We start from the raw sequence: 14,674 nt of genomic DNA on the forward strand, positions 1-14,674 counted from the left end.
TTTCTGCACAGCCTAGGAAACAGTCAGAAAAGCTAAGAGGCAGCCCACGGAATGGGAGAATATATTTGCAAATGACACTACAGATAAAGGACTGGTATCCAAGATCTACAAAGAACTTCTCAAACTCAATACACAAGAAACAAATAAACAAACCAAAAAATGGGGAGAAGATATGAACAGACACTTTTCCAATGAAGACATACAAATGGCTAACAGACATATGAAAAAATGTTCAAAATCATTAGCCATCAGGGAAATTCAAATCAAAACCACACTGAGATACCACCTTACGCCAGTTAGAATGGCAAAAATTGACAAGGCAAGAAACAACAATTGTTGGAGAGGATGTGGAGAAAGGGAATCCCTCCTACATTGTTGGTGGGAATGCAAGTTGGTATAGCCACTCTGGAAAACAGTGTGGAGGTCCCTTAAAAAGTTAAAAGTGGATCTACCCTATGACCCAGCCATTGCACTACTGGGTATTTACCCCAAAGATACAGACGTAGTGAAGATAAGGGCCATATGCACCCCAATGTTCATAGCAGCATTGTCCACAATAGCTAAATCGTGGAAGGAACCAAGATGCCCTTCAACAGAGATGACTGGATTAAGAAGTTGTGGTCCATATATACAATGGAATATTACTCAGCTATCAGAAAGAATGAGTTCTCAACATTTGCTGCAACATGGACGGCACTGGAGGAGATAATGCTAAGTGAAATAAGTCAAGCAGAGAAAGACAACTATCATATGATTTCTCTCATCTATGGAACATAAGAACTAGGAAGATCGGTAGGGGAAGAAAGGGATAAAGAAAGGGGGGTAATCAGAAGGGGGAATGAAGCATGAGAGACTATGGACTCTGAGAAACAAACTGAGGGCTTCAGAGAGGGGCGTTTGGGGAATGGGATAAACTGGTGATGGGTAGTAAGGAGGGCACATATTGCATGGTGCACTGGGTGTTATACGCAACTAATGAATCATCCAACTTTACATCAGAAACCAGGGATGTACTGTATGGTGACTAACATAATATAATAAAAAAACATTAAAATAATAAATAAAAGAAGTTTCCTCCTAAATGACCCCCAGATCAAAGAGGAAATTGCAAATTACCTAGAAAAGTAATAAAAATAACACTTTATATGGGACCTGTATCAGGAATTTATAGTCTTAAAAATTTTAATTTCTAAAAAAAGATTGAAAGTAAATGAACTGCCTGATTCAAATGTTAGCAAATCAACAATGTAAACCAAGAGAAAGTAGGATGAGGGATTTCATATAGATGAAAGGTAAAAATAAATGAAACAATGACAACAAAACCAGTAGAAAATATAATAAGATTTTTTTTGAAAAATTAAATAAGCCAACATCTGGCAAGTCCAATTCAGGAAAAGAGAAAACAAAAGTGTTGTTATTGGAAATGGAGTGGATATTAGAGCCACAAAAATGGAAAGACCAACGAAATTAGAGGTGATATGGAAGTCCAATGCAACAAAATCGAAAATCTAAAGGAAATGGATGACTTCCTAATAAATTTTGGACTACCTCCAAACCCTACTATAATGCAACAAATAGGGTCCAAACATTTCCATCCTATAAAATGCAAGGCTGCATCACTGCAAGATTAATGAAAACCAGTTTTTTAAATAAAGTTTTTAATTTTAATCCCAGTTTAGTTAACATGCAATGTTAAATTAGTTTCAGATGTACAGTATAGCAATTCAGCACTTCCACACAACACCTCGTGCTCATCACAAGTGCACTCCTTAATCCCCATCATCTATTTCACCCACCACCCACCAAACTCCCTTATGGTAACTATAGTTTGTTCTCTATAGTTAAGAGTCTGTTTCTTGGTTTCTCTCTCTCTCTCTCTCTCTCTCTCTCTTTCCTTTGCTTGTTTATTTTGTTTCTTAAATTCCACATATAATGAAAACAACTTTTTTAAAAAAAATCTTCCAAGGACTTAGCATCAAGCTCGTGCATGCAAGACCTGAAGGTGGTGCTGCCCCAGCAGAGTTCCTAGGCAGGCATCTGTGCTGTTTTTTTGGTCTAGTCTATGAACTGGGAGGGAAACCTGAGCAGCAAGATGCTTTAGACCAACTGCAAGGCAGGGATGAGCATAAAGCTAGGCAGGGGTGGAAGGAAAGGGAAATGAGCCAGTATTTTATAGGGGTTGGACACCAAGACAGACTGATGTTGACATGGTGGCTGTCTCCATCCACTGGACAGCTTCACACTGCTCCTTTTGTTGAGTTTCTGGAAAGTAAAAAATGTTCTCATTAAACTGAGCAAGTCCCAGCTAGGTGGTCACTTCCAAATCCCCTTCCACCCCCACACTCCAGTGTGAACTTTGACTTGTCCACATTTGATAATAGGGACTAGGCAGAGAACTGGTAACTGAGCAACAACTGGATTATATTCAATGGCAGGATATCTTATTAAAAATAGATATAATAAGCACTAAACTGTAAATAGTGGTTATCTCTGGGTGGGAAGATGACCAGAAGTTTTCAAATAGTGTATGAAGTTGGATTTTTACAATAAATTTCACTACTATGATAGGAAAAATAATCCAGCCTTGTTGACACCCTTCTACGCAAGCATATGTAAACTACACCCCCCCAAAAAAAATTCAGTGGTTAGATTTTAAATATTTGATAATGTAGGGCAAGAGCAATAATGTGCTTAGTACTGGTTTGTTTCCCTAATACCAAATAGTCTCTCCCTTTCAACTGAAGTACTAAAGGAGCAAGATCATTTCTGCTAGCTTTGCTGATGTAAGATATTATTGGTGATGATGCCACTAAGGTATTATGCTTTACTTCCTCTCTAATAGCAAATGAGTAACATAGAGACATCCGCTTTCTAACTCTCAGTCATGATGGTTGGCTGATGGTGATGGTGCTAATGCAATAAAGCAATCCCACAAATGGAAATATTGTGCACTGTTCAAAGAAGCTTTCTAAATATTTTTAGAAGCAAAGATGCAATTGATGTCCCCATTATATTGTTTATTTCTAATATTTTTCATGCATTTGCTACTTGAAACAATAACATTTAAAAAAGTCTCTATACCTTAATGGGGCAAAATAAATGGCTTTGGAACTAAGCAGTTAATTTTCAAGTAAAGTCTTCCCTGAATTTTCATCTGCATTTTAGCTTTCATTGCCTGGTTACCCATCTTGACTGGAGAAGAATGGTAGAAGTGTCTTTCCATCAACTATCATATAATAACACTATTATTCTCAAGGCACAGTGTTATTTCTTCAACAGGTTCCAGTAACTTAATGACTTTCTTCACAAGCAACCATCAGTTTTTATTAAGCACTGCGATGTTGTTATTATTTCCAAAGTATGGCATTAAGGCTTTTTTATATTTAAGCTATCTTTTCAGACATGTCGTAGTAGTCCTTACATCATATTTGGACATCTTGTAAAACACATGACAAAGCAGTTCCAAAATAGCTTGCATCTCTATTTAACATACCACTCCAAAATTTCTCATATGACAAGGAATCTGTCACTTGCTGAAGAATGATAAAAGTGTCTCACTATTCTGCTGTCCTATAATTTCTTTTTGACCACGCAAGTGAAGAGTAGACAAAACATTGTATGATTGTGGATCCTGAGTGATGTATAACTCTCATTATATTTGTTGGATTCTTGAAGACAATTACATTATAATTTTATACCTTGCTTTTCTATCCTCTAAATAGTTTTTCAATCAAATGGGTTATGTAAGTTGTATAAAACCAAGAAATCCCTTGACAAGCAAGTAAAGCAGAAGCACAGTTGAATTCGTCCTTGATCCACCAAGCTGTTAAACTTAAAAGAGACTTCTACGGATGTCTGAACTATCAGTTGTCTTATGTACAAGATACAGAGATTGCATATTCAATAATACCACTAGACTTATTGATAACAGAACGTAATTCAGAAATTTTTCTTTCAGTAATATGTTTTCTAGATGAAATTTGATTTTTTTAAATGTCCAAATTCAGAGAACTCAAAAGTCCTTTCTCTTTAACTCATAGAAATGATTGGCACTCTATAGGGATGATGTAAATAAATTTTTTGTTTAAAAGTTTTAGGTTCTGAATACTTAAAACTAAAAGGGATTGCCTTCTTAAAGTGTATTCTTTTAAAATCTGTTATTTTAACATTTGATGGTGAGAACAAAATAGGTTTGGGGTACCTTATTTCTAACATTTTCCGTATCCTTTATAACTTTATTATATTAGAATCATAAGTTATTTATTAAATTAACTTTTAGTTTATCTTTTAGTTTTTTCTGCTTGTGATAATTTGAGATGGCAAAATTGACATTCAGTTTTAAATCATCCTCCAAAGACATGATGAATCATCTCAGGATTTTTTTCTTGAAATACTCTGCCTAAATGGAAGTAAATAACTATATTTTAAATAAAGTTCTTAAAAGGTTATTTTATCCAGTCTTATAATTGTTCATACACCAAACAATCCTACAAAAATTAGAATTAATACATAATTGAATCTCTATTATTCAGTCTTTTATTATTATTAAAATAATATATTTATTAGTCATAAAGAAAAGTTATTTCTAAATTTATTTTCCTCATACACTTTCATAATATTTACAAAAACTGTCCATATTTTCTTTGTTCATTTAACTCTCTGAATGTTCTTAATTAACTGTCTTGTACATAAAAATTAATGGCTTTCACCATCATCATTATCATAGTATTTTACCCCACAGTAATAAATACATATTTGTACTACAATTGACTATTAGAATTTCAACAAATAAAGCATACAAGGAGATTTTAATTCCATGTTACACCTAGAATGCTTATATATATTTAAAAGTGAATATCAAGAAATTAACAATAAACCCTAATGATCTATCTTATTTTCATTGTACTATTATTACTTATATTACTGTTACTATTACACTAAGTAAATGTAATGACAACTTATTATCTTTCAAATGATGTTAAAGAAAGGAAGAGACTATTTAGCTTTCCAAAGGACATAATCAAAGCACAAGTTGAAAACAAGATATTGGTTGAATACCAAGGTCAAAGGCAAACTTTCCTGCTTTCCTGCTTTGTGTATTTAAATTCTCCATCTCAAAGAATAATTTTGAGCATATTACAAGGTTTACCTAAAGGCATTTATAAACATGTAATGGATCCCTTTCTACCGAGAAGCAATACATTAGGTATTCATAGTTTTTGAAAGGTTGAACTTAAAAGGTGAAAATCTTAAGTCCTTCCTTGTTGACTACATGCTAAAGAGTATGTGTAGACAGCCTCCAAATATGGTTGCCAGCAACGTCTTCCCAACCTATATGCAGATGCTGTTCCCATTCCTCCTATTAAGAGGTAGAATCTGTTTTTCCTTCCCTTAAATATAGGCTGACCGGTGACTTTGCCAGTTCCAGGCTTAGCATCTTTAAGAGCTTTCACCTTTGCTTTTTTTTTTTGGAATCCAGCTATCATTCTGAAAGGAAGTGCAAGCTGTCCTTCTGGGGAGAGAGAACATTAGGAGAGACCCTAGAGAATGAGGAGGATGAGCTGCCATATGGAGAGAGGACACACTGAGTAGAATTGTATCCCCCAACTGACAGCACTGAGACCGCAGAAGTGCAAGAGAGTCCATCTTGTACCTTCAAGCCCCGCCCCAATGCAACCTCATGAATGATCCCACTAGTTTATAATATTTATGCTCCATTACATGAAACATAAGAGTCAACGTTCAACCCACAGAATCATAATTAATAAAAAAATAGTTGTTGTTTTAATCCACTATGTTTTGGGGTGGTTTGTTACCTATCAATAAATAACAGAGACAGACATTCATACCTAGTCCAGGGTGTTACCAAAAACAAAACAAACAAAAAACAATTCAGACATGTTACATTGGCTTTGAGACTTGGGAGAAGGTAGAGGATGGAAAAACAGTGAGGAATTTGCTATTGCAGGCTGGAAAATTGGGGTTTGGTTATGCCTTGGCAGAAAATTTGGCAAGATTCTTGCCTGCAGTAACTTGGAAGATAGAATGAAATCCAGCAAACTTGTGTTATTTGGCTAAAATTCCAGAAAGAATGTTGAAGATTCCCGTTGACTCCTCTAAGCTCTCTATGATATATTTCAAGAGAAAGATATGCTAAAGAAGAAACTGTTGAAGTTTTTAATAAGAACTTAAAGGTAATATAGAGGCCCAAGACAGTCTCCTCAACTGGTGGATGAGCTGCTATACAGTGAGAAGACTGTTCAAAATGGACTTGGGGAAAACATCAAATTCAGGATGCTACCAGTAAACTATAGCCTCAAGGTCAATATTAAATCAAAAGTGAGGGTTAACCATTTAATGAAGTGCCTCAAAAATCTTTTCAGCTAGACAAATGGACTTTTAAAAACTATAAGGGCATTGTCCTATAACACTTTGACCACAGCCTGATGTAGAGAAAGGCTATTAAGCAAAAAATTATAGGCTTTTGTTTAATGGAATAGATTATAACTTGATAAATATAAAAACTACAGGTTTCCCAGAGTAGGGAACCCTGACATTATGTAGCTGGGTGGATTTCAGAATTACTATGGGCCAGTGACTGCTGTACCTTTCATCTCCTACTTTTTGGATGGATGTATTTATTGTGTTTTTTCCTATTCTTGTCTCACTTTTGTGTGGTGAGTGTATGGAGAACAGATAAATTTTATTTTTAATTTGCAGTTTTCTTATTTGAGAGGAACTATACTTAAACAGCTGCATGTATGCACACACACACAGACACTCACCTGAGGATCTACAGTTAACATTTTTTAGATGACAAGCTGCTGGACTTTGAGCTAATACTATGATGGTATGATGTTTTTGAAGATGATGTTCAATGTATTTTGCATGAGGAAGGGATGTGAATTGTTGTGGTATAGGGTGAATTATGGTAGATGGTCTCTAAAGATGTTCATGAAAATTTCTCCTCTCCCTCTACTTGCATGCTTTTCCTCTCATAAAGAGCAAGGGTCTAACTTCCCTTTTTTTGAATCTAGGCTGGTCTGTGACTTTCTTTGACCAATAGAATATAGCAAAAGTGCCACTGTGCCAGGGGGCAGTTTATACTTTTATTTCATCAGAACCTAATTGCCGTGGTGGAGACAGAAGACATGTGGCATGGCCCTACAGTATGAGCTGCCATGTGGAGAAAGAGATCACATTGGGTAAAACTGAAGTATATGGGGTGCCTGGGTGGCTCAGTCAGTTAAACGTCTGCCTTTGGCTCAGGTCATGATCCTGGAGACCCAGAATCGAGCCCTGCGTCAGGCTCCCCGCTAAGCAGGGAGTCTGCTTCTCCCTCTGCCTTTCATCTCACTTGTGCACTCTCTCTCTCAAATAATAAATAAAATCTTTAAAAAAACACAAATATACCAGGTGACAATCTACATCAAGCCCCAAACATAAGAGAGAAGCCTTCATGGGCCTTGTAGATCAAATCAGGTACCAGCTGAATGCAATCATGTGACCGAGCCCAGATAACACTACAATAGAGCAAAATAACTGCCCAATCAACACACGGAACCATCATAAATAATAGATTGTTGTTGTTTTAAGCCACTAAATTTTGGGGTGTTTTGTTACAAAGCCAAAGATAACTGAGGAGATTGGAAATGTAAATCTCTTTATGTGGTAGAAAAAAATGTTATCTATAAAAAGAAGCATTATAAATTGCCCTGCTATTTATGGAATTAATTTGGTTAAAATATGCTCCTTTAAAAGGAGATATATATTCCTTTTGGCAAAATGAATTTGTGCACTTAAAAAACCTTTGGAGATGTGAAACAGTAGTTGAGAAAATGAGCCAAGAATATAATGTATTCCTAATTTTAAAAACTCTAAATTCTAGCTAACACTCTTTGTAATATATAAAATGTCATTGTCTACTGTCCCAGGGCCAATTTTGAACATCTATAACGATTATACTCCTTGGAGAAATAATCAGCTGATATTTTGTCACCTACCACACTAACAATTAACTAACATACCGAGAAACTCTTACTTCGCAAGGCAAACTGAATTAATTGGTCTTAATGTTTAATGTACTCTTACTGTTAATTTGTCTACCTATCAATAGTATACATTCCTTAAGATCAGGGGACAATTTTTCTTCATTTTATTCTCTTTTTTCCTTCTTAATGTTATTCTAGAAGCATGATAGGTAGCTGATAAAATTACTCATCATCCAACAGTCACTTACAGAACACCTGCTATGTGTCAGGCAATGTGAGATCCAAAGACTAGATACAATCTCTGTCCTCAAAGGCCTGCAACTTGGGGAAAATATGGAAGTGAAAATCTGCTCCCCCTGGAGGAAGGCAGAAAACTGTCCTGGGCCCAAAATCCTACACCAGTACCAACAAGAGGTTGGCTACTATTGAGGAAGGCCCAGGAAAATCCACCCAAGTTCAACCAATATCAATTAAAAATTCCCTCAGTGGAACCATCAGTAGACTGGACATATTTGAACACAGACTTCATGAACTTGAAGATAGGTTAATATAAATGTTGTTTACCAAGGAAGCTCATTAATGAGTCAGCACCCAGGGTTTTTATTAAAGGACTGTCACATAGGCACCATGTGCGTAGTACATACCAAAATATCAGACTCCCGGAAGGAAAGCAGGTATTCTGCATAAACCATATCATTTGCACAAACAGTTTAAGCAGAGTTAGGCACTCTTATCAGTTAGGGTGGTAGGAACACTCCCCAAATCAAAGTTCTCTGATGCCAGCCAAGACCAACTGGCCTTTTAAAGTATAGCAGTCGCAGGCCTGCTATGTTAACTCTTCTGCATAGTAATTAATTCAAATTTGCTTGACTTCATCTCATTCAAGATCTGGGGGAAAGGAGAAACTGTTTCCACAGGAGAAACTATTGTTCGCTCTTTCTGAATAATTTTTTCTTTTTAAAAAATTTTTAAGTTCAATTTAGTTAACATATAGTATATTATTAGTTTCAGGGGTAGAATTTAGTGATTCATTGGTTCCATATAATACCTAGTGCCCATTACATCAAGTGCCCTCCTTAATGCCCATCACCAAATTACCCCATCCTCCACCCACTTTCCCTCCAGCAACCCTCAGCTTGTTTCCTAGAGTTGAGTCTCTTATGGTTTGCCTCCATCTCTGTTTTTATTTTATTTTATTTTATTTTATTTTATTTTATTTTATTTTATTTATTTTATTTTTCCTTCCCTCCCCTTATGTTCATTTGTTTTGTTTCTTAAATTCCACATATGAGTGAAATCATATGGTACTTATCTTTCTCTGACTGACTTATTTCGCTTAGCATAATGCCCTCTAGTTCCATTCACATCATTGCAAATGGGAATATTTTATTCTTCTTGATGGCTGAGTAATATTCCATTATATATATGTACACCACATCTTCTTAATCTATTCATCTGTCAATGGACATCTGGGCTCTTTCCATAGTTTCTTTACAAATTACCTCTGTTGTTGATATTGAAAGGGTGTATCTCCATAGTGAACTTCAATGTAAAGAAACAGACACGGATTATGTTAGGAGCAGGATCAACATGAGGTATTCCTGGTAGTATGAAATTAAACATGCTAGTAAGAAAGTAAGGGGTTTTTTTGAATGTATATTAACAAGTATTAACTTTTAGTCACAGTGTTAATAAGCATTAGATAGATGAAAATGAGATATCAATCACCTAATAAAGTGAATAGTATTCAGAGCCTTTTTAAACAGAAAGAGTGGCAAGCTAAGGTGAAAGCACTGAGTAGAACTCCTCATGGCATTCTGCAAAATGTCAACCTAGGATGGGAATTGACCTGTACTCCTTCAGATGGAGAGACATTCGAACAGGGAAGTGGCTATTTTGAATAAGGTTGTAGAATCCCAAAAGAGCATCAACCACCTCTAGAGATAACCCTTGCTCAAGGAAAAGCCCACTGTTGGAAGCACCATCATTTTCAGCACTACCCATTAACATCACAAGATTTGCTCAATGTCTTATTTCCAAATATCCTCAAATGAAGAAAGACAGGAGCTTTGACATTAGTGGACAACTGAAAAATGTGTAGGTCTTAGCAGGAGACCAACCTAAATTTATGCTACCAAATAACCACTGTGTGATTCTGGCCAAGTTTCTTAATTCCACTGAGCCTCAGTTTCCTCCTCTATAAAATACACATAAGATGAATAAATTCAGAGGATTGTTATAAGAAATACCATAGATATAATATTTCTACTAAAGTGCCATTATAATAGGAGCTCAGTGAAAGATAGATAGCATTATCTTTTAGAGTTCTTTGGACTCTCCCTGAGCCATTCTTTAGAGGTGACTAAAGCAGAGAGAAGCCACTGCAATATAGCTAGAAAGAAAACCTCTGCTAATTTGTTGTCCAGGATGTCTGCACTTATAAAACTACTTTAGGAGTGGAGAGGGATTATTTTCAAAAAGTGAATTAGTGCAGTACAGATTTTTCTTAATCATAAAATCCAGGAAACCCCTGATTCTGTTTTTTCTTGTTTAATATGGTACCTTGAAGTAAGAGATTTTTCAAGAAGATTCTAATAAACTAGTAAAGGTAGAGAACACCAATCCCACTGCTCATTTACATTCCCCAGTTTCTGATTGAATCCCTCAACAGGAGTGACATAAATCTCCTGCAATGGGGGCTTCCAGTAGAGCACACTGTGTGACAAAATTAGAGGGAATGATTGCACATCAACATTAAAATAACATGAAGTATAGATCTTCAACTCAACCAGGAAAGGGAGATATTTGAGAAGGTGATTTTTTTTTGAAGCACAGAGCCTCAGTTTGTAGATATTAAAATGATTTCACAGCAGCTGTTAAAAATCTAGTTCCAATTTGGGTGTTATATGTGAGTGATGAATCACTAGATTCTACTCCTGAAACTAATACTATACTATATGTTAACTAATTTGAATTTAAATAAAATCTTTGAGGGAAAATATCTAGTTCCAGTTTGGTGGGATTGGTGAATCACAAAATTAAAGGGATTTGAAAATCAGTAAGCATATATATTGCTTCCATCCCCCACAGCCCAGAATGAGGAAAGAGAGAAACATCATCATGTGAAAAATCATTCTGATACCTAATATAAATAACGATAATGAGAATGAGTCTATAAAAATAGGACAGATTTCATATCAAACACAGCAAAAGGACAGGTACTCACATCTCACATTGCACATACATTTGATATACTCCTTTTTTTGCACAGAATGCTCCTCAGTTCTTCTGCATGCCCTATACCTGTGAGACATGGGAAAAGGGACAAAAGGTGCAATGAAAGCTGTCATAATTTTAATTTACTCACATTACAGTCATTTTTCCCAGGAAGGTTTAGATAAAAGAAGCCTTTTTTTTTTTTGTATGTGGAAATGTCATAGCATAAGTATGTAGTCATGCAACCATCACATAGGTGTTTTATCCAAGGGTAATCTATGGAAATCCCACTGTTATCCTCTGGGCCAACAATAACATTATTTCACCCCCCTCCATAAATAAGTCAATAGCCTTCCTATGTCACATGAAGGGTTTCTTTAATTCTCTGCTGTTGCTTTCTGAAAGGAAGTCTTTATGCTTGGTTCTGAGATTTGTATCTATAAATATATTTGGTTTTGTATTTTTATTTAATTTTTTATTTGAGTATAGCTGACACAATATTATGTTAGTTTTAAGTGTACAACATACTGATTCAACATCTCTATAGGTTATGCTATGTAAGTGTAGCTACCATCTGTCCCTATACAACACTATTATAATATCATTGACTATATTCCCTATGCTGTGCCTTTTATTTGGTTTCATTTGGGCCTTTAAGTTGGTCTTGCCTGACTTGTAACAGCAACCTTGATTAGCAGTGTGTTGTTAATATGAAGGTCAGTAAATCGCCTTAAAATGAAGAATACAATGAAAGGCTCAATGTTTATTGATTTCTATTTATAATTTCTATAGAAATGTTCTCTGTGGTGACCAATATAGTTTAATGTAAGAGTGATGGAGAAAATTGAAAGCTGTTTACCAAACTTCTTTCTTCTTCTTTCTGAACACATAACTACAACCAACTTATCCCAGCTTCCTGTGAAGCCATGTGACTGAATTTCAGCCGACAGAATATAAGCAGAATTGATATATACAACCTCCTGAAGCATGCATTAAACACCCCAAAGTACTATCCTTCATGTTCTTTCTTCATTTGCTGGACTGATGCAAATTAACATGGGAAACTTGAAGTCCATTTATACTGACTGCTGTCCAGGAGTTCCAAATTGGACTGTTCTGTGAGCAGGAAATTATTTCCATGATATTGAAGTTTGAGGGTTTGTTATAGCAGTTAGATTTATCCCAACCAATGCAGATGGCAAACATGGACCTTCACGTTCTCAGCTCTTGTCCATCATATTACTCACGCATTCTATGTCAGTGGCTCTCAACCAGGGGCAATTTTCCCTGCTAGGGGATATTTAGCAATGTCTAGAGCTATTTTTGGTTGTCACAACTGGGAGGTGTTACTGGCATCTAGTGGGTAAAGGCCAGGGATATTGCTAAATATTATGTAATGCACAGGACAGCAGCCCCTACTCAACAAATAATTATCTGGTCCGAAGTGTAATTAGCCTCAGTTGAGAACCCTGCTCTAAGTTTGGATGAGGCCACAATATGCTTTTCAACAAACCATTTATGGTTCAGCAAATTATTTATTATTCTTTCTTTTCCAAGCTATCCTGCTTTTAGAAATAATGAACAAATTTGTTTATCTTTGGCTTTTTATAGCATAATTAAAGATTTGACTTAGCTATGGTCTATTTCCAAGCCACTATACAACCTCCACTCTTTCAGCCCAGTCCATCACTTTTGCACATATACGAACTCCATGGTGAAGTAAGAACCTTGTTTTTTCCTGTTTGTCATTGTATTCTCAGACCCTAGAACAATGTCTGGCACATATTAGGAACTGAACCAATATTTGTTGAGTGAATAATTGTATTAGAAACCATGGGGAGTAGTGAAAACTGGAACATCTAGGATACACTTGCCCCACTTCAAGGGGCACCAACTACTCAGATCTTGGAGTTGTTGCCTAGGAAAGGAGACCTAGATTAGCTGACTTTATGTAAAGTTGTGAAGTCTCCCAATTTTAAAATATTGCTATGAATTTTGAAAGCTTACACTGTATGGCCACCACTGTTTAGACCATACAGTATATGTCTGTGAATTTCATTTGACTCCAGGTCTCCCAGCTTGTATTCAGTTAATATTATTAATAATAGCCGCCATCATCAATGGGCTCTTTATCTGTGTCAGCTATTGTGTCAGTTAGCTTTTCCTGCATAAAAACCACTCCAGTGGCTTAAAGCAACAATTATTAATTTATCTCAAAATTGGTGTTGGCAACAGAGGCTGGGCTCAGCTGGGCATTTCCGGTCTTGACTATTTTCCTGATATTTCTGAAGTCAACTTTCAGTTGGCTAAGTGGTTATGTGCTGGGGGATTGGCTGGCTATCCTCAGATGTTCCAGGCAATAAGGCCACCCGTTTGCCATCTGATAGCAACCTAACGTGAGTTTGTTTACATAGCAGCAGCATTCCAAGAGATCAAGAGGGCATTTTGAGGCTTAGGTGTAGAACATTTATGTTATAATCCATTGTCCAAAGCAAGTCACGAGACCAGCCCCAGACTCAAGGGGTGAAGAGAGAGACTTCATCTCTTGATATAAGGAGCGACAAAGTCACGTTACAATGGGGTATGGATACAAAGAAAGGGATAATTGAGGCCATTTTTATATAAAATATACCACAGATGCTATTTAATTGCTATACATTGATCATGACATTTATTCTTTATCAAACTCTTGAGAGGCAAGTATTACTTCACCCAATTTAAAGATGACAAAAATGAGGCTCAAAATGTTAAGTCACTTCTCAAGTACTAATAGGTATTATATTTTTTTTTAAATTTTAATTACAGTTTACTTAATATACAGTGTTATATTAGTTTCAGGTATACAATATAATTATTCCACAGTTCCATATATTACTCAATGCTCATCAAGAAAGTGTACACTTAATCTCCTTCACCTATTTTACTCATCCTCAACCCCTCCCCCCCCAGTAACAATCAGTTGTTCTCTATAGTTAAGAGTCTGTTTTTTGGATTGTCTCTTTTTTCCTCTTTATTTATTTGTTTTGTTTGTTAAACTCCACATATGAGTGAAATCATACAGTATCTTTCTTTGGCTGGCTTATTTCGCTTAGCATTATACTCTCTAGCTCCATTCATGTCATTGTAAATGGCAAGATTTCATTCTTTCTTATGGCTGAGTAATACTCCACTGTATATATTATACCAGTTCTTTATACATTCATCTATTGATTGACTTGGGCTGCTTCCATAGTTTGGCTATTGTAAATAATGCTGCAATAAACACAGGGTGCATATATCTCTTCAAATTAGTGTTTTTGTATTCTTTGGGTAAATACCAGTAGGATAATTACTGGATTGTAAGGTATTTCTAATTTTAATTTTTTTGAAGAACCTCTATACTGTCTTCCACAGTGGCTGCACCAGTTTACATTCCCCCCAACAGTGCACCAGGGTTCCCTTTTCTCCACATCCTCACCAATACCTGT

The sequence above is a fragment of the Ursus maritimus genome (assembly GCF_017311325.1).
Source record: "Ursus maritimus isolate PB19 chromosome X unlocalized genomic scaffold, ASM1731132v1 scaffold_X1, whole genome shotgun sequence".
Taxonomy (NCBI): Eukaryota; Metazoa; Chordata; class Mammalia; order Carnivora; family Ursidae; genus Ursus; species Ursus maritimus.